Source organism: Pongo abelii, chromosome 14 (genome assembly GCF_028885655.2).
Source record: "Pongo abelii isolate AG06213 chromosome 14, NHGRI_mPonAbe1-v2.0_pri, whole genome shotgun sequence".
NCBI lineage: Eukaryota > Metazoa > Chordata > Mammalia > Primates > Hominidae > Pongo > Pongo abelii.
Genome location: NC_071999.2, coordinates 87,261,971 through 87,284,729, shown reverse-complemented (window position 1 = coordinate 87,284,729; position 22,759 = coordinate 87,261,971). Strand labels below are relative to the sequence as shown.

At 33.1% G+C, this 22,759-nt stretch overlaps 1 long non-coding RNA gene across 1 annotated transcript in view; it reads right to left on the bottom strand.

Annotated features, from left to right (window-relative positions):
* The window catches only part of LOC129049572 (uncharacterized), a 51,624-nt gene that overhangs the window by 23,285 nt on the left and 5,580 nt on the right, over positions 1 to 22,759 (bottom strand). Inside the window, exons 2-3 of the long non-coding RNA XR_008512781.2 lie at positions 19,605 to 19,662; positions 7,336 to 7,490 (exon numbers count right to left, since the gene is read on the bottom strand). This is a non-coding gene — a long non-coding RNA (uncharacterized LOC129049572). The remainder of the gene's footprint in view (positions 1 to 7,335; positions 7,491 to 19,604; positions 19,663 to 22,759) is intronic.

Below are 22,759 nucleotides of genomic sequence, written 5' to 3'. Positions count from 1 at the left end.
CAGAAAACATTACCGCATATTCCTTAAGCGTTTGCTGCATTTATATAATAAACATGATATCAACTAAAATGCACACTCAGGAAATCTACTTATGAGCATATTTTGCTTTTTGGTGCATGTACAAGATTTTAATGTGGGTATTACTAACCTCTACTTAGGAAGTCATGAGTTTCAAAATGGTGTAATAGGGGATTTGAAATTTGTAAGCATGTAGAAATGATTAAGTTCAGTAAAGAAGGCACACTTAATCAGGTACATTTTCCTCAAATAAAATAGTTTCTACAGAGGTACCAAATTATATCTGAACCCAGAAGGTCAATTCAATTTGATTTGTCTGCTTCTGGTTCAGACTGGGGGTGAGAGGAAGCTGCCATTCATATTTTCAGACCTTAAATAATTCCAATTCATTTGATGGAGTTGACTACTTTCTCCTCGTGAAAATTCTTTTTTCACTGCTTGTATGAAACTGTTTTGTTTTGTTGTTGTTGTTCTTATTTTTCTTTTAGTACAATTTTACTTTCATCTTCTCTCTGTCTCTAAATACACATATAATAGGTATACTGTGTATATATATATGTGTGTGTTTGTGTGTGTGTGTATGTGCATTTTTAAAGCAATAACCTATTATCTTTCTGTTTTTTTCCTTCAAGCCCATCCACTTTCAGAAATGCAACACTTAAGGCAAATACCTCCAAAATCTTTATCACTAGCTCTGAACTTATTCTAGATTTTCCCAGACTGGTGGAAAATTTTACTTTTCTAATTTGCAGTCTTGTTGACTACAATATACGTAATTCTGAATTTTTTTTTTAATTATTCCACTTTCTATGTTTATTCTCTCTGTTTTTTTGTTTTGTTTTGTTGTTGTTGTTGTTATTGTTAATGACACCAGTGTCATCTCAGCTGTTCAGACTTGAAACCTTGGAAAACTTTACTCTTTACCACATACCTCACAAGTCATTGGTTACAAACCCTTTCAATAATCGCCAGTAATGTTCCATATGATTCAGTAATGCATTCAATCAACAAAATTCTAAATTTGATACTAACAAAATATCTAAATTAGATATCTATATACTATTTATTTACTATTTTCCAGGCACTATTGCAACAGCTGAGATATGGCAACAAATCTACCAACCACATCTTTTCCCTCATGGATTTTCTAGTTATGGGAGATAAAGAATAACATGTAGTGGTTGAAGTAGTATATACTTCTCTTTAACACAATCTGAACATAAAACACATTTCCTTCATCTCAAAAAAAGAGGCACTCATTTCAAAACTTTGTTTATAGAAGTCCCACTTAAAAACAAGTTTTACCTAGACTTGCAGTCCATTAAAGTTTCTGAATGTACTAATTGACATCGTTTTAATATTATTCAATCAATCATCAAGTATCTCTGAGCACTTAGAGTGCATCCTTTACGAAAAGCTTTGTATGGCAGGGCTGAGGGGTTGGTGCAAATTTGGAGGTGGATTTTACACTACAGCAATGTCTAAAATGAGATTTTTACAGCACCCTTTAAAAATGATTTTGTGTGACACAGTACTTATAGTCAATTGTGCTTTCTTAAATGTCACTTACTGTATTTTATTTTACTTTCTCTTCAGTAAAAATAAAAAAAAATAATAAAAGAAAAATAAAGCAGTCTTGCAATCTCAATACTCAGGGAGACACTTTGAGTCCTAAATGAGTCATGTTTTTTAGATTAAACAATCTATAACTCCTCTACTGTGTGAGCAGCATTTTTAAAACTCTACATTTGTCTTCCTAACTCCCAACTTTCAACTTGCAAGTCTTTCCACTCATAAGTTTTGTGTATGTTGTAAAGGGATACAGAATTCTAATAGAGTTCTGCCCTTCTTTTCTCTGTGTAAATAAACCTGGAATTTATGCATTAACAGGGTCATAGCTAGCTGGAAATTATAACCTAAGTTATTAATGAATTGGGTATAAGAGGAAAATGATCCATAATTGAAATGGCTTTCTCTGTGGGAGTAATGTTTCCTCCTGCACTGACCAGGCATCCTGCACTCAGAGCCAAAACTTGTCCTGGAGTGAAAGACAAACAACACATCTTTTTTTTTTTTTTTTTTTTTTCATAGTCACAAGTTACCTCTGTAGATCTTAGACTTCTTCAGTGAAACCATGCACTTTTGAATTATTAGTAAGTTAGGGTAGTTGGCGTTATTCATCACTGCAAACATTTATTATTTCTTTGTAGTCAGAACATTTAAATTCTGTATTGTAGCTATTTTGAAATACACAATATATTATTATCTATAGTCACGCTACTGTGCAATAGAACACTATAAGTTATTCTTCCTATCTAATTGTATCTTTGTACCTATTGACCGGTATCTCCCCATTCTTCTCTCCCCCAACCCTCCTAGGATCTGGTAACCACTATACAATTACTACTGAGTTGAGTTCTTTATATATTATTGACATTAACTCCTTGTGAGATATATAGCTTGCAAATATTTTCTGTCATTTATTTACAATAGCGGTGTCAGAGCATAAACAACTGCTGGTAGTATTTTGTGTAATAGTAGAAAATACCACAGAAATTATGCAAATTAAGTACCTTTGACCAACAGAGCAGTATTTAAAAGATTTGAATCAAAAAGCCCTGAGGAGGTTCTGTCTCACTTCCTCTTTCCACAGTTCTAAACATCCCATATTGTCTTAAGCATGGCTGTTTCCCACTTACACGTTAACATTTGGACTCTGAAGCCATATCCTTTTGAAATACTTTTGAAAAAATGTCTGTAAAAAAATGTAATCCACTTCAAGTTGATTTTTGTATATGTGAAAGATAGGGGTCCAGTTTCATTCTTCTACATGTAGATATCCAATTTTGGAGTATCCACTTCAAAAGCACCAGTTTTGAAGAGACTGTTCTTTTTTCCCAATGTGTGTTCTTGGTATATTTGTTAAAAATCTGTAGCCTATAGATGCATGAATTTATTTCTGAGTTTGTCATTGAGAATTAAATATAAGATGCAAAACTATGAAAGTACCTGAAGAAAACCTAAGGGAAATACTTCATGACATTGTACTGAGCAAGAATATTTTGCATATGACTGTAACAGCACAGGCAATAAAATAAAAAATAGGCAAATGTAATCACATCAAAGTACAAAGCTTCTGCATAGCAAAAGAAACAACAGAGTGAAGACATTGTGCAGAATGACAGAAAATATTTGCAAGCTACATATCTGACAAGGAGTTAATATCAATAATACATAAGGAACTCAACTCAGTAGCAATTGTACAGTGGTTACCAGAGCCTAGGAGGGTTGGGGGAGACAAGAATGGGGAGATATTGGTCAATAGGTACAAAGATACAATTAGATAGGAAGAATAACTTACGGTGTTCTATTGCACAGTAGCGTGACTATAGATAATAATATATTGTATATTTCAAAATAGCTACAAGATAATTTAAATGTTCTGACTACAAAGAAATAATAAGTGTTTGCAATGGTGAATAATGCCAGTTACCCTAATTTGATCGTTGCACAATGTATACATACATAGAAATATCACAATGTAAATATGTACAATTGTTATGTGTCAATTTAAAAAAATAACAATAAAATAATTTAAAACTCTCTTGCAAAGTTTTTTCTTCCACTTGTATTTAGAATATTAATCTATCTCTTTTTTGTGTTAAAAAGAACATCTTCTCATTTCACTCTTCCTCTAGGCCTAAAAGCTTACTCAAGCTCACTTATTATAAAATAGCCATTCCTTAAAGTTGAAGGTAAAATAAACAGCTAAGAGCAAAGGGATAGACAGTAAAGACAACTAATTAATGTTTATGATTAGGATCTAAGTCTTTCTGAAATGTTTAATGGATATCCAATATACACTACTTAAGAAAGCAGACTGCTTCTATTTAAAATAGTAAAACAAAATGAATTCTTAGCAATTTAAGACACAATTAAGAAAATATATTTATATTTTTATACACATAAAAGTTTATATAAACATAAAATTTTAGTATTTGGAAAGAACATTAATGGTTATTTAGGCCAATTTTTTTTTCAGTAGCAAAGAAATCAGGGCCCGTAATGGGAAAACAAATTGTCCAATGTTACAAGCTAAGCGGTAGCAGAGCTAATAGTATAAGTTATGTCTTCTTCTCAAAGATTAATAAGTTTTTAGTGAATACTTATTATGTTGCAGGCAATAGGCAACATAATCAAATGCACACAAAAAGGCCAGCCTAATGTTTCCTTTCCTTCTGTTGAAATAGTTGTTCAGTACTAAATACTGAAACAAACTTTGTTTCGTTACTCTCTTTGTATTTCCTACTGTTCCTAGTCTCATTTTTTAGGTTGATACTGTTTTATTATTGGCCTCCCTTCCTAATATTTTATATAATAATGCCCACTTCCAAAAAGAAATTGATCCATGGATACACATAGATTAATATAACAATAGAATGACAGCATTTGCCTCATAAAAGTCAGAATTTTAAAAAAGTTTGCTTTTACAAAAAAAAAGATTAAGCATATTGTGCCTCCTTAGTTTGTAAAAACTATATTTTGGTATGAATGCACAATAGGTAAGATCCCTAATTGTTAATAGCTTAAGTCTGTAAAGAGCGTATTGAATAGAATTACAACTCATTTAAACATCTTACTGTAAATCTGCATAGATTCGTATTTTTAAAATATATAGAAAGAACATCCTTCTGTCCAGGGTGTTTTCTCACTTTTTACATGTTTAAAATTAAATGCAGAAAAAAATTGTAGCTCTCTTTTTAATTGAAATTACTAAAACTTATAACCAATTAACTTTTATTAATGTTACATTTTTCAATAAATCTATATATATTACCAATAAGATGAACTGATATTGTGACAGCATTCTCAAAAGGATCAAAAAGAAGAGTTTTTCACTAGACCATCTACAGGATAAAATCTTGGAATCCTTCCCTATAGCATCGGCCTCCTCTGGTTAATTTAGTTGGCTTGTAGTAAAAGACTTGAAGGCTGACCTAATCTCTAATATTGCTCTGTGAAATGTTCTGTATTTTGTGTCTTCTATTTACTTTTGTGGAGTCAATATTTTTCTACTCAACTGCAAACCTAGTTTTGTATTCCCTTGTTACTTTCCTTAGCAGAGCAAACACTATATTATATTTTTAAAACTGTAATAGTTGACTGCTGCCCTACAGCTCCTAACCACCTCAATTCCCCTTGGTTTTCAAAGGAAAAGATTGGAAACGCACATAACTGCAACTTTCACAAATTCATTGAACCTGAAAAGCTAAGAAAACCTCATTAAATGTTAGAGCGTGCACAAGACAATCTCTAAAGCAGTTCAGGAATAAAACACAAAATTAATGACCTCTCTGAATGAAGAAGAGGATTCAAAGTTGAAAAACCGAAAAGGTACCCAAAATAAAGTGAGAGGAGGATAATACATGTATTTTATGAATTAAAATATAGTTGTAATCTTTCTAGTTTCAAAATACATACTTACACACACATAAGTGAGAATGCTTAGTTTTCTGTTTTGTAAATTACTCTTAGCTATGGAGGGTGATAGACTAGGCTTTACTTTTTCATAATGTTTCTATCATGATTTCAGAAATAATATTTTTCCAAATAGTTTATTACTTTGTCATGCTTTAAAAAAAAATTCATAGGTAGATGGGATTTCAGAAACTGCTTGAATAAGAAAGTAAAACAGCTTAGTGATTTTTTTCAAAGAAGAAATATTTCAAACTTAGAAGACTGAGAAATGAAGTGTGAGGTGACTCCTGAGTGAAGAATAAACATTTGAAGTTGGTTTATGGGCAAAAATATACTTTATTTAAAATTCTAATTATGATATACACAGTTACTAGGTTTCACATTTTATTTGATATTCAGCATCTTAACTCTTAACCCTAATCTCACTGAAGAAAGGATTAATCCTTGGTTTCTCTTTCTGTCTTCTGTACCATTTAGCATGGTGCTATATTAAGTGTTACTATGGGGCATGGAATGAGGAAAGAAAGAAAGATAAGAAAGGAGGCAGGGAGGAAGAAAATCATGTTGATCAGAGAATCATATGAAATTACAGTGAAAGAGAAGGTTAGAACCGATAAATGAATCAGGAAAGGAACTATAGAAATGTTTGTGAGGGTCAGGAGAACAATTTCAGGCAAATATCTTATTTCTAAAGTGGCATATTTCTAGTATGTTTTATTGAGACATAGGAAACACAGATTCTGTTGCTTCACAAACCTATTTAGCAAACAAGAACAATTGATGATATATCAAACCCTTTAAAAGTCTTGCTAAACTATGAGCCAGACTCAATTCTAGGTGGCAGTTTACATGTTAAACACTGCATATGATGGCCAGGATATTCAAATTCCAAGTGACAAATGAAAATTGTTAGGTTTTCCTTCAATTTTATTGGGAATTACAATTAGTAACAAAAAATAAGTTATCCTGCAATTTTATAATATACATTTAATGAGTGTGGAAATAACAAGGATAACACACTGTGTTTATAATTAAAAATAAGCCAGAATCATTTTTGAATTCTTAAAAGTATTAACTACTCAAGGAAAAGCAGCTTAAATTGTTGTTTTCACTTTGAAAATTATGTGTGTGTGCATGTGTACGTGTGTGTGTGCTGTCCTTTCCAAAGAGGATATATATGTTGTTTCCAACATTTTATAGAATTACAGTCAGATATTTGTAATGTAGAGGAGAAAATAAATTTTAAAATTGGACAATCATATATTAACACAACAGCAATATAGCTATATTTCCTTTATAAAAGTGAAGACTTTATAAAGAGTCATGCTATGTACATAATATTTATGATTTTAATGATTTAAGTATGTATTGTGCTGTGTTGAACATTATTATACATGTATTAAGCCGATGTTCAGCTAAGTTAAACTTATTTGAGCCTTCCACTTCATAGATGTGTATTTTGAAACATTTATAATTAAAAGTTACTTGTGTCTGTTTTGTCTAAAGTTTTCTGTCTATTATTTTTAACATTATATAAGAATAGAGACTCTACGTTATTATTTTATTTATAATTACTAAGGGTTTAAAACTAATAATCTTTTATTCATACTAGCTTTTTCAGTAAACCTATATATGTGAATATTATGACATAATGCTAGGAAGCTATTCTCAAAAGATACAGAAGAGTGGTTTATTACTACATCATCCACCTACAGCATAACATCTTGAGTCCTTCACTGCAAAAAAATTATTAATACAAACCAAGCAATTCTCAAATGCCAAAGGTTAAGGATTATAGAGTCATTAATTCAAAAGATCATCCGTTCTTCATGAAATTACCTGTGCTCCCTTGTCAAAGATCCATTGACAATATTTCCATGGGTCTATTTCTGAGCTCGTTATTCTGTTCCATGAAGAATGTTGTCTATTCCTTCGTCAATGCCATACTGTCATTACTACTGGCACGTCATAGTCAGTCTTGCAAAATTAGGCAGCTTAAAAGGAATTTTAACCAGTAAAGATAAATTCAAAACATGACCTCATATGTATTTTTTTACTAAATGGAAAAGTATGAAAGAAAAAAGCCCATGCTTTGAAATTTAGGTTACCCATTAGTTAAATTTAGTGGCTGAAACATTGTTATTGTACCTTAATAACCCATGAACATTTTTCTTTTGAGAAATTCACTTGCCTATTAATTCTCCTAATCTCTTTTTCTTCTGATTGTTTTAGGAGCTTTTATTTGGCTTGATTTTTAAATGTCTTATTGGTATATCTTTTTCATGAGAAGGAAAAGCAGTGGCTATATATAACAAAGCAATCTGATGTGTGTGTGTGTGTGTGCGCGTGCAGGTGTGTATGTGTGTGCGTGTGTGTGTGTGCAGTTTTGCATTTACTCCTAAGAGAAACTAGTCTTTGAGTTTGCATGTGTAAGGCAGTGGAGATGCACACACACACACATATATGTATTTCCCCAGATCAAAGTGGAGATATGAAAGAGGAAATACGTAATGAAAGGAATCAGTTGTCACTGTTTCAAGGAGATCTCAGTGATTCAATAGAAATGTGATGAAGAAAAGTGTCTCATAAATCTTGAACTACCTATCTTCTTGAACAAAATTACAGGCTGCACAACAAGGCAAAGAAAAGCATTAATAGGTGATTTGGGTGCTTATAATTATGAGGGCTTTATGTTTTAAGTAGAGAGATGGTTTATTATAAAAGATTGTATGCAAAAGAAGAGATAAGTGAAGAAAGTATATATTTAAAAAACAAAACAATCAAAATAATCGCCCATGGATGTGTTAACAACAGTGAAAAGTCAGAGTTAAAGGCTTTTGCCCAATGGCTAGATCACTAATCAGACTCTCCCCTGCTCAATCTCACACAGTCATGCTTTATACATGTCATGGCATGATGAAAAAAAAGTTCAAAAGTCTCAAAACAGATACGAAAGTCTCAAAACATATTTGCTATTCTCATTATTAGAACATGCATGATTAAATTGGAAAATACAATATGTCAAATGACTAGTTTGCTGAAAACCTGTGACCAGTTTTTTTGTTTGTTTGCTTTTTTTTTTTTGAGATGAAGTCTTGCTCTGTCACCCAGGCTGGAGTGCAGTGGTGCGATCTTGCCTCACTGCAACCTCCACCTCCCTGGTTCAAGCAATTCTTCTGCCTCAGCCTCCCAAATAGATTTGACTACAAGCATGTGCCACCACACTGGGCTAATTTTGTTTTTTTTTTTTTTTTGTATTTTCAGTAGAGACGGGGTTTCAGCATGTTGGCCAGGCTGGTCTCGATCTCCTGACCTCGTGATCCGCCCCCCTCGGCCTCCCAAAGTTCTGGGATTACAGGCGTGAGCCACTGTGCCTGGCCCAGTGACCAGTTTTTTATAAAACTGCATAATGTCAGATCAAATATTAGAGATAAAATATATATAACGTTACTCAGCCCTTTTCATTGTCTAAAAGTTATGCGTGAAAAATTTCCTTATTTTGAAAAAGTTAGTAGCTAATTATTACTGACAGTATTCTGCTAGTGGTCCACAGTCTTCATTTTCATTACAGTAATACCAACATAACTTCATAATCAATGGGAACTATATAATAATTTTATATATTTTATATCTTCCTGAAGAATAAAATATATATATTCACACAAAATAATTTGCTGAAGAAAAGCCATTATATTTGATTCATGAGGAAAGTTTTTCAATCATGTTTAAGTACTTTTAATTTTAATATTTTAATAGACATATGTCATTTTTTAATAAACTAGGTAAACCTAACTTTTTGTGACTAGCTATGTTACTTCACTTTTTGGGATAACAGAATTGAATGAATCAAATAACACAGAAGTGCCTGTCTCTGATATGAATAGAAAGCACAAAGAGTTTTACAAACTTTCATAACTCCTTCAACACATGAGAAGAGAAAGATATGAATAAAACAGACTGCAGACATTAAGTCCTAGGATATCATGTAGGATAGTACACTGTTATGGTAGGAAAAGGGTGTCTACCTCCTGACACCTCTAGGAAATATTACATGATCTTGGGAAAGGCATTTCACTCTTAAATCCTCAATTCCTTTCTCTGTGAAATTAATCTCGATAAAAACTACATAAAACTACCCTAGATAATTATGCCTATTAGAGTCTCCTAAAAATCTTCCAACCGGCTGGGAGTGGTGGCTCACGCCTCTAATCCCAGCGCTTTGGAAGGCCAAGGTGGGTGGATTGCCTCAGGTCAGGAGTTCAAGACCATCCTGGACAACCCAGTGAAACCCTGTCTCTACTAAAATACAAGAAGTTAGCTGGGCATAGTGACGGGCACCTGTAATCTCAGCTACTAGGGAGGCTGAGGCAGGAGAATCGCTTGAACCCGGGAGGTGGAGGTTGCAGTGAGTTGAGCTCTCACCATTGCACTCCAGCCTGGGCAACAAGAGCAAAACTCTGTCTCAGAAAAAAAAAAAAAAAAAAAAAAACTTCCAACCATCAGGATTGCAAACTTATGGCAAAAACATGTATTTATGTGTTTCATTCTGAGATAAAATAAGCTAGCATTAAAAATATATATTTCTTTTTCAAGGAGCACATTGAGGAGCAGACATTTTATAGATGAAGTCAGTTAATGTTAATTTTATACTCTGAAAATAAGTCAAATATCAGTGTCCCATTACTGAATGGTGACCTCCAACGTCCTGTATTTATAATGGTAAGGACATCCTGGGTGTCCTTCAGGTGCAGTGACTTTTACTGATAGAAACAAAGTAACAATTATGTTTACAAAGTTATGAACAAAGCCAAGTTTATTCCTCTTTTTCTTTTACTTCATTGGATTTTATGGAACTTTAATTCACAAAAGATAATCAAACCCCCAGGGAATTAGAAGCATTCAGTTGCCTATTAATTCTCCTAATACCTTTGTGCTCTGATTGTTTAGTAGCTTTTATTTGGTCTCATTTTTAAAGGTCTTACTTGTATAGCCTTATTTTACCAAGGAGAAGGAAAAGCAACAGCTAGATGTAACAAAACCATCTGTAATTAGTTTGATCTGTGATAGTTAAAACTATTTACTAAATAATTGGATAAAATTTAAATATTATTATGAATTAATTTACCATGAGCATCACTAGTTCAGAATATATATTATTTTTCTTTGGTAATTTTTAAAATAAAGTTTTGAAGATTTTAAGAATGCAGCAATAATGATACAATTCATTATATTTGTACTCACCTGGTTTTGGCCCCAGAAAAATATGTAAATAAATAAATTTTATTTTTTAATTAATTTATTTTTGAAGACAAGGTCTCACTCCCTGATTTGATCCTTATACATTGTATGTATGTATTAGTATATCACATATAACTCATAAGTTATTACACATAAAAATGAAATAAATGCAATGTAGTACCTTGGACTGGCAACTAGGGCACAAAGAACATGAATGGAAATACTGGTGAAAGTTGAGTAGTCTTGTATTTTTTCAATGGTAATATACCAACATCAGTTTCTTGGTTTTGACAAATGTACTACTGTAACATAATGTAATAATTTTAGGGTTAACTGAAACTGGAAGAAGCTGGAGTAGTGCTCTTATGTCATTGTAACCTCAATGTTCTGGGCTCCAGTGATCCACTCACCTTAACCTCTTTTATAGCTGAGACTATAGGCACACGCCACCACACTCCACTGATCTTTTTATTTGATTTTTTTTTTTTTTTTCTACAGAGACTGAGTCTCGCTGTATTGCCCAGACCGGTCTCAAACTGCTGGCCTCAAGTGAGTCTCCAACCTCAGCCTCCCAAAGCATTGGGATTACAGATGTGAGTCGTCTCCCCTTATCAATACATAATTTAATCTGTTAGCAATATTACATTAAGTAGCTCTTAAAATTATATTTTTTCTATTTTAGCAAGATTTTGCAGTCTGTTATACAATTCAAGCAAACACAGCAAACACCCGCTCTGTTTTTCATGCTTGCCCATCCAAAATCCATGGGATATTTTTGTCCTCTGTGAATATTAGCTTGTTCTATAAAAGACAGATTGTAACCTAACAGATAAACAACAGGGTTATACATAATCTTATAAGGTTGCACTAAATAACAAATCCTTCTGAATAGCTAAAATGCCTCAGGTTTTAAATAAGGCAACATTGGGAATTGTATTTGAGTTGTCAGGATTTATGGGTAGTCGCATACCCATGGATTTCAAAAGGGCTTAAATTGCATCTTGTGAGTAGTCAGGCTGCACAGAAAATTTTATTAACCATTTTCAAGAGACACATATGGCTTTATTAATGTTTCCAAACTGTGTATCTTTTAAGGAGATTTTATTTAAAAACATAAACATCTTTGTTTTAATTCTGAAGAAATGATAATACAGAAGCTAAAGTCATGTGAGTATATATGAAATATATTTTAGAATAGACAATCTTATATTTTAGCATTTTATATTGCCAAAAATGATAACAACTTTCTCTTTATTTGTTATAAGAATCAAAAATAAAAGAAGATATTAAAATAGAATTTAATAATTAACTGGACATACAGAAGTTTATTGTACCTAAGTCTGTGTTCTTTATTTAAAAATATAATGATTCAGGCTGGGCGTGGTGGCTCACGCCTGTAATCCCAGCACTTTGGGAGGCTGAGGCGGGCAGATCACCTGATGTCAGGAGTTCGAGACCAGCCTGGCCAACACAGTGAAACCCTGTCTCTACTAAAAATACAAATATTAGCCAGGCGTGGTGGCAGGCGCCTGTAAACCCAGCTACTCAGGAGGCTGAGGCAGGACAATTGCTTGAACCCGAGAGGCGGAGGTTGCAGTGAGCCGAGACGACACCATTGCACTCCAGCCTGGGGGACAAGAGCGAGACTTCCTCTAAAAAAAAAAAAATAAATAAAAAATATAATGATTCAATTTCTGTGGTAAGCCAAAAATAAAAGAATAAGTGATATGTGTTTACAAAAACAGGGAAACCATTTTTCAGTTTTTGCTGTTTCCAATGACACTTTATGTATTTTTCATGACAATTGTAGATTATTTGGAAGCTTAACTCAGAATTTTTGCACATGTTTTTCTTGCTACAGCCTTCGCAACCCTAGAGAGCTGAGTAATTATATATCCCTGACTTCATTCATTCAGTCTCTGGTCAAATGAAACCACATATATTTCTTGATATCATTTATACTACAATATTTCTCACCATATTATAATCTATTGCTTTGCTCTGCTTTATATTTTTAATAAACTTCTTATTTTGAATTAATTACATAATGATTGCAAAAGTAGTACTGCAAGTTGCAAGACCCCTCTTCCAGTTTCAGTTCTCGTTAATGTCATTACAATGTACTATACAGTGGTATATTTGTCAAAACTAAGAAACCAGCATTGATGTATTACAGTTGACAAAATCCAAGACTACTCAAATTTCATCAGTTTTTCCATGGTTTTTGTGCTTTAGTTACCAATCCAGGGTACTACATTGCATTTGTTATATTTTTATTTCTAGTTATACTAAAATATGGGGTACATGTGATATTTTGATGCATGTATACAATGTTTAATGACCAAATCACAATAATTGGGATATCCATCACTTGGAGTATTTATCATTTCTTTGTGTTAGGAACATTACAGTTCTGCTCTTTAAGTTGTTTTGAAATATACAATAAATTATTGTTAACTATAGTTGTCCCACTGTGCTGCTGAACAGTAGGTCTTATTCCTTCTATCTAGCTGTATATTTGTACCCACCAACCATTTCTCCTTTATCCCTCCCTCCCCATTATTCTTCCCAGATTCTGTTAACCATCACTCTGTTCTCTATTTCCATGAGATCAAGACTTTTTTAGCTCCCACATATGAGTGAAAATATGCAATATTTTTCTTTGTCTACCTGGCTTATTTCACTTAAAATAATGTTCCTCAGTTCCATCCATGTTGTTGCCCATAACAGAATTTCATTCTTTTTGAGGGCTGAATGATATTCCATTTTGTATATATACCACATTTTCTTTATTTATTCATCTGTTGATGAACATTTACATAGATTCCATACCTTGGCTAGTGTGAATAGTGCTGCAGTGAACATGGGAGTGCAGATTTAAAGTACTGATTTCATTAGCAGTGGAATCACTGGATCATATGGTAATTCTATTTTTAATTTTTTGAGGGACCTCCATATCGTTCTCTATAGTAGCAATACTGTTAGATTTCTATCAATAGTGTACAAATGCCTCTCTTTCTTTATATCTTGTCAGCATCTGTTATTGACTCTTTGGGATACAAGCCATTTTAACTGGGGTAAAAAGATAGCTCATTACAATTGGATAGACATTTCTCAAAAGAAGATATACAAATGGCCAATAGGTATGGAAGAAATACTCAACATCATTAATCATCAAAGAAATGTAAATCAAACCTACTAAAAACTACATTGTATTAAGTTGTCATGTTTCCTTAGACTCTTCTTGTCTGCGAAAAGGATTTCAGTGTTTCCTTATTTTTCATAATCTTGGCAGTTTCAGGGATAACTGGTTAGGTATTTTGTTTCTTGGATTTATTTAAGATGTTCCTCATAATTAGAGTGTAGATATTATTGTTATTATCATTTTGAAAAAAATTATATATGTAAAATGACCATCTTGTCATATCATATAAAGGTTATGTGATATCCACATTACAACACTGATGATAAACCTGGTCACTTGGTTAAGACGGTATTTGATAGGTTTCTCTACTGCGTACGTACTGTTTTTTCTTTTCCATACTCTATTATTTGGAAGCGAGTTCCACACACAAGGATGAGCTGGGGATTAAATATGCTCCTCCTCCTAAAGATATGCATATATTCATAGATTATGTGAAATTATTCTCTAGCAGATTTTCATCTTCTCCATTTATTTAAGCAATCACTGACTTTTATCAGTATGGATTTTGTATAATTTTTCAACTTCTTGTTAAAATATAATACTGTACTTTTTATTTTATTTCTCAAATCTTTCAGCTTTGGCATTGGAAGCTCTTTCATTCCCCTTGTGTACCTGTGACATGCCTCAAGCCCCATTTTTTTCTTTTTTTTTTTTTAATATTATGCTTCTGTAATTTGGGGTTCTACAAGATGCTGTATGATCATCTTGAAATGTCCTTATCTCAACTTCATAATCAGCCACTTCTCCAAGGAATATTGGAGTTTCTTTTATTGGACAATGATATTAGAAACAAAAATCTTGGCACTGTGTGAATTTATAGGACATCTCAGCTGAGAGAGCTGGGTAATATATTCTGTATATGAACACATGTATCCACAGATATCAGTCAATGGTTCTGTATTTACACATCTGTGTTCAACTAAGAATGATTTCATACTGATGTCTCTGGCTATAATCTACTTCTATGTGATTCTATCTAGCTTTGCCTTTTGGGTTACTGTTTTTGGTTATCCCTTTCCAAATGCGGGAAACATGGCTTCCACCATCCAGCATCCATTTACTGATTCATTCCCAGTATACATATAAAGCAGTTTTAGAATGTTTAGTATGCACCCCTTGAGAAGCAAATTTACCAACTAAAATGCAGTGCTTGTGTACAGTTCCTTTTTTCTTAGCTTTAATTTCTTTTTTAGTCAAAACACTATTTTCCAACTTAGATCAACTCCTATTTTTCTCCCACTTCTAACCTTTTTAATAGAGCAAGATTCATTTCTCACAGTCTATTTTTGGGTCTCCTAGGCTTTATATTTTAAATTTCTGAAAGTCATTATAATACACACATTATTATACACACACACAGACGCACACACACATACATACGCACGCACTATATACCTTTACCTTTGAGGAAGAAAATTATCTTGATTTCTCTGTCTCTCTTTCTCTACCCCTTTCTCCTCATCTCCATCTCTGTCTCTTTTCATCTGCTTTTCTTTTTATTTATTTATGTTTTTCGTATCTATGCATTATCTGGTTTTTTTCCATTCATGTAATCAATCCAACATGTTTTTAAGGATTCTGTTTTTCAGGTTTGCTGCATCCTTCTAGGAATACAACAGTGAACAAAATAATATCATAATGATATGACCTTCTGAGAGTTGAATTCAAGAAGAGGACATATTCTTTTAGTAAATAAGCAGGCAAATGGAATATATTCAAAAGGTGGTAAGGATTACTGAGAAAAAGTAAAAGCAACGTAAGAGAAGAGAGAGTTTTAGGGTGGTTGAAATGATAATTTAAATACAATAGTCAGTGAAGAATTTCTAAAATATTTTTATTTTCAGTGGAAAACAATGAATTTGGGGAGTGGTATAAGATATGAGGAAATCTAGGCAAAAGCAGGAGTATTTTTAGTTGATCTTAAATGAAGAAATGTTTTTGTTTGAAGACCATCAAAAAAGATAGTGTGGTTGAACCAGAGTGATAGGATGCGTGGTCAGAGTTCAGATCAGAAACTGAACTCTAGTGGGATCAGGTTAGTTCCCATAGGCTATTTTATGCACTTCTATTATGAATGAGATGGGTTGCTGTTGGAAGGTTTAGATTTACTATTTTACTTATATTTAAAAAGAACACTTTAACTACAATATGGAAAATAGGATTGGGTGGGTAGATAGATGGCAAGAGAGAAAAGAAACAAAAATTAGAGCAGTCCTACAGTAATCCAGCTGAGAGACAGCAGTGGGTTGTACAAGTGAATTAGTGGTAGAAAAAAGAAGGGATCAGATTCCTGATAAAATTTGACATTAGATCCAACCAGATATATTAATGGAATAATGATAGAGAGGAATCAAAGATGCTTTGTAAGCTTTGGGTCTGAACAAAGGTAAAAATTACCTTGCTTTTATTGAGAAGGGGGAAGATTTCAGAAGAGAGAGAGAGAAGAGTAAAAATGTATGTTAGAACTTTTTATTTAGAACATTTTCAGATTGTGATATTTAATAAATATCAACTGAAGTTGTCATTTAGGTAGTTGGTGATGATGAGTTAGAGTTCACCCAAGTGGTTCTTTCTGAAGACCTAACATCAAGATCCATTAAAACACAGATAAAATTTAAAGCATACATTCTCAATAGGGGTGTTACAGCCCTCAAAGATGTAAAAATTGGTTCTTAACTAGTGGAAAAATGTTTGATATTACAATGATCCGTGGTTCTCCATAGTGCAAACCTATCTGACAAACCCTTATTTCTTAGTGTTTAATTTCTCTCACTAGTGAGAATGTAAGCTTCAGTTTTCTCTTGAGGGAAATAATCTTTAATAAGACTTTAGGAACACTAATTTAAATTTACAACACTGGATGTGATTATCTAAAACATAAGTTTAAAGAATAGAAAACTCTGATATCTTGGGACTCATAAATTATAAAAGTTGGAAAAATAAGGAAGAACAAATAAATGAAATAGAGCAAGATTTGCTAGGGAGGTAGGGAGATAATAGAATACTGTCTTATATTTCAGGTCAAGTGTTTTTCAAGAAAGAAGAAATAATGTTATTTGTCAAGTGCTGTAGAATTTAAGTTAAAAAAATTATAGACAAACTTTTTGCCTATTTTATAAGAAAAGAAAGGAGGGAAGGCACGCTAAATGAAGGATATTGTTTTTAACAAATAATGAGCTATTACTGTATGTTTGTATGCTAATGGCAATGATCTAGTAGAGAAGGCAGTCTCCTATGGACAGCACGAAAACACTATCTGGATCAATATCTTGGAGTAAATAAGTAACTGTGGGTTCTAGTGAGTTAGAAGATTTAGCAATAAATCTTCTAAATGCAGTCACAATCTCGTTAATTGCAGGAGACAGAACAATACAACCACAGAGGAAGATATATTGATATGTGGCAGTGAAAGCACTCAGAACACTTTTTCTTTATTATTATTATTATTATTATTATTATTATACTTTAGGTTTTATGGTTTCATTGCTTATATGTTCTTCACAAAATAGAAACAAATTTATTCAGTGACAGTGAAGAGCACAGAGTGTGTTGGAGTTTTAAAGAGAAAGGAGAGGCATGAAATAACCTTTGAGGAGAATAGGAAAATCAACTAGAAAAACATGGTCTGATACCAGGGAGTTTGGGGAGCCATTCTGAGATCAAAAATGATGAATCTACAGGGAGCTTAATTGCTATGGTTTTATGTTTTCTTCTAGCTACATTCAGTCACTTAAGTGGAGGTTTGGAGTATATAGAATGTTGTATTTTTGTAATTATAGTATTTTCATAGAAAGAGGAAAGTGAGTTTAGGGTGTTTGCAGGAAATTGATTATAGTGAGGACAATGGAATCTAAGATGTATAAAGAGGAATTTTTAAAAACATAAGGGAACAGAGTTGAGCAAAGCTGGGAAGATCAATGGATGGCATATCCTGGAGGAATTGAAGGCAATTGTGACGTTGACATAGAAAAATAGAAGGCAACGCTTAGAGATTAGGATATTTGTAATTCAGTTATAAAAAGGTGTCAACTATTGATCATTTCAAAGTCTAGGATGTTACCATGTATATCAGGAGCTGAAGTAAGACGAAAAACAGATTTATAGTAGGAAGTATGTTCCAGGTACTAAGTAGCATAGGTATTGAAAAATTATGGACAGTATATGGTTATTAAAACACCAAGAACTATGAAAACAGTAGTGATATTTATAGTAAAATCTTAAAAAAAGAGGCCGTGCACAGCGACTCACACCTGTAATCTCAGCACTTTGGGAGGCCGAGGTGGGTGGATCGCTTGAGGTCAGGAGTTGAGACCAACCTGGCCAACATGGTGAAACCCCGTCTCTACTAAAAACACAAAAATCAGCCGGGTGTAGTGGTGGGCGCCTGTAATCCTAGCTACTGGGGACGCTGAGGGAGGAGAATCACCTGAACCCGGGAGGCGGAGTTTGCAGTGAGTTGAGATCACACCACTGCACTCCAGCCTGGGCAACGGAGCGGGACCCTGTCTCAAAAAAATAAAAATAAAAATGAAATGAAATGAAATAAAAGAATAAGGAGAATTTGAATAAAAGTCTGTAGATTACTGGAGAAAAGAGTACTCTTGAATGACATCAAATGAAATAATAGCATGAAACTTAACACTAGGGACCTTTAGGGAGAAGAGCCTAAAAATGATAAAGTGGTCTTTTTTATTCTCAGCTAAGTTTCTTGCAACTAGCATAGTTCCTAAATTTTAGTAAGAGCTCTTCAACCATTTGCTAAATGAAAGAAACTGAATGCATAAATAAATATGTAAAATGAAAAGACCTGGTAGTACTTTTAAGATTTCCATTTCTAAAATTTCAACATATATAAATATGAATATTATTCAATATGCCCTACAGTTTGGGTTGGTTATAAGGAAAATGATGCTTAACGATTTGTATCATAGCTAGCTTCACCTCACCCTAGTCCAATTATTACTTTAATTAAGTTCTATGCCATTGTCTCTACTATAATAGGTCTTGGTCTCAGCAGAAAGTCATTTGCATTGCTGTATTTGTTTTTAGACTGCTCTAAAGCTATGATGGGTAGATTTTAAAGTGATTGAACATCAGTCTTTGAGGAAGAGTTCCTAATATCTCTTACTGGCCTTAGATGCCTGATTATTCTATATTTTACTAAATTAGAATCTTACTGATGGCTTACCACATCTCTCCCCAGTGCACATTCATAATTTCATAGTTTACCTCAAAACGATCTAAACGTAAGTCCCTATAGTCTGCACACTTTTACTTTTAACTAATATTGATCTATGTATATTAATTTTTTAAAAAATTTTGTAACCATATCTTGGCTTCTCGATCTCCAGATTCAAAGCTTAGCTTGCATTTCTATCACTATATAAAACTCAGACTTCATTCCTATTTCAGTCTACCTTACCTGTTTGTATGTGCCTTATGACTGCTTCGATGCTGATCATGATAAGTGCAATGATCTCTTTAGGGGATATTTGTGTGGGACACAGAAAGAAAATGTAGAATGTGTTTCAATTCACAAATAAATTTACAATCCGTTAACATGCAACATATCAACAGTAGGTGGTGGTATATATAAGCAGCACAAAAAAACAATCTAGGTTTCAAAATTCATCAGGATACGTCAGGATGAGAAACGTATACTCACTCTTTTCCCCACCATATAAGGTAGTAGAGGAAGATCACCAAGACACAGAAATTTCAAACTGTAAAAGAAGGAAGTATTTAGTTTAGTAAACTGGTTTACTAGTCAAAGAATTGAAGGCTAGAGTAGCAAAATAGCATTTTTACAGGAAAAAGACTCTTTCCCCACTCATGATGATTCCTTCATTGTGGAGGGAGGCATATCAGCATTTCAATCATCTCTCTCCTGAGGGTTTAGAAAAATTCAACTGGGCATGATGATTTCAGACCCTTTGTCTCTCTCCTCATTCTGAACCTGTTTCTCAACTGGGAGCATATTTTCTGTTCTGTGTGAAATTTTTACAATGTCTTTTAATTGTTAAATTGAAAAATCCCATTTAGAATATTTAAAAAATATTTTTGTCGGAGTTGTAACTTTTTGCTAGGCACTTTCTTAAATTTTCTTTTCTTAAAGCTTTCTCCTTTTCTTCTTTTCTTTTTTTTGGTATAAATTATGCAGATTATATGGGGTTTATATTCTCCTTGTTTTCCCTCAAATATCCATGTTTCCTAAAAAGTCACTATATTGTAGTGGTTAAGAATAGTTTCAACATCCATGAGCTGTGGGAAATTGAGCCTATTACTAATTTTTGTTTCATTTTTACATCTGTAAAGTGAGCCTAACACATGCAAAAGTAACATAGTACAATTTATTGGTCATCACTCTGTTTTAAATAGGTAATGGCTCCCACTGTAGCCTCTGGAACACTAGCAAATGAAACTTCTGAGGATCTTTCTAATATTTTTCCTGCCCTAAGGATACAGATATATTTTTTACACTATCCTGGGGAATTAAACCATATGAAAAACCTCACTGGCATATTAAAAACTACCATTCAGAAACATTTTTAGAGTTAATAATGTGTAAGAGGTATTTTTTAAAATTGCTTTATCCATTAATAAGGGTAGTATTCATACTAATACTGCAGCAATGTTTCTTTATTTTCCCCCAATCTGTTCACTCACTTGCCACATACATAACAGCTGGGAAGCATTAATCTAAGACAATATGCTAAATTGCATTTACTGGCATACCGTACTCCAGAAAATGATGTAACCCCATGATACATATGTAGCTTTTAGAATGAGTAAACAAGAGCTTTGGCCTGACCACAGTGTGTCCTCACCATTCTTTAACCATTCCATACAGAAACACTAATGCTCAGGCATTGTGTTTCCCTCTCAGGAACCAAAAGGAAATAAAAAGATGACTTTTCTTTGTTAATAATGTTGCTATGGAGAGAACTACATGGCTGTGTAGAAAACAAAAATTTTGTATCAAAATTGATAAATCATACTTTTTTTTTTTTACTATATTCTTTTGGTCCTTTTTGATCATTAACCAGAGTTATGAATCTTATTTTGAACACAGTTAAATCAGTTTTACTATTCTTCATAACAATGAAGAATAAAATACATTTAACAGATACCTTATGTTCTTTCTTTAAGGATAATTTGCAGGATACATTTTAGAAATGTATGTATATAAAAATGACTTTCCAGCTATTACTTTAAGTACTGAGAAATGACATCAGTATAGATATAATTATATTTAGTGCTCAAAATACAATTTAGAGATTACATTCTTTCTAGCATTTGCTTTCTGAAAATAAAATTCTTAATATCTACCCAAAATAATTAGAGCCATCTAATAACGATGCCAAGCTATGTGCTGTAATCGATCAGCAGCTTGGCATTAGTGGTGTTTGAAGGAAATATATCAAACTAATGAACAGCTAAGAGACAAGAGAATAACTTAGTGCTTCAGTTCTATACTTTCAATAGCCGTCTGAAATACTTCAAAGACTAAGAGGATTAGTGTTTATAATAAGTCCTTGAAATAAATTTCTTGACTATTTTTCACATATAAATATATAAATAAAATTGAGCATAGCAATTATAATATATACTTTTCAAATCTGTTATAATCTTTAAAGTATCTGCAAATCTATTATAATCTTTAAAGTATCTGCGTAGGAGCACACGCGTGATATGCACATTGTTCCCTAAATCTATTTGGTAAAATTTACTCTTGTTGTTTTTCTTTTTTTCCTTAGTAATAATGCTATATTCAGGGTTTAGGTAGACAGTTTGTACTAGAAAAGCCCTTGGCTTGGTCAATGGGAAGTATTGTCATTATTCTCGTTTAACATATATGGTAGCTATAGAATAATGAAAATAATTATAGTGAACAGTTTTTTGGAATGATTGCTACATTGCAAGTAGTATTATACATTTTTTAAGCTTAAATAGTCATATAAGCCAATGAAATACAATAGAATGCCCAGAAATAAGCCTATGCTTATGTGGCCTGCTGATCCATGAGAAGGGTGCCACCAACACAACGGGGAAAACATAGTCTCTTGAATATTTGGAGAAAACAGTGTTGGGGAAACAGAATATTCACAACCAAAATAATGATATTGGACCTTTATGATACACTATACACAAAAAACAACTCAAAATGAATCAAAGACTTAAATACAAGACCTGAAACTAAAATAAATTCTACAAAAAACACAGAATGTTTCTTGATGTTTTCTTTGACAATGATTTATTGGATATAACACCAAAAGCACAGATAACAAAAGCAAAAGTAAACAAGTGGGATGATATCAAACTGAAAATTCTGCCCAGCAAAGAAAACAGTCAACAAAATGAAAAGGCAACCTACAAATGGGAGAAAATATTTGCTTACAATTATTTAATAAAGGGTTTATAGTCAAAATATTTAAGGCACTCCTGCCATTCAAAGCAAAACCAAAAACAACAACTAACTCAATAAATAACCTGATTAGAAACAAGCAAAGGGCCAGGCGCAGCGGCTCACGCTTATAATCCAGCACGTTGGGAAGCCGAGGAAGGCGGATCGCGAGGTCAGGAGATCGAGACCATCCTGGCTAACACGGTGAAACCCAGTCTCTACTAAATAAATAAATAAACACATAAAAAAAAAAATTAGCTGGGTGTGGTGGTGGGCGCCTGTAGTCCGAGCTACTCGGAAGGCCGAGGCAGGAGAATGGCGTGAACCCGGGAGGCGGAGCTTGCAGTGAGGCGAGATCGCGCCACTACACTCCAGCCTGGGGGACGGAGCGAGACTCCGTTTCAAAAGAAAAAAAA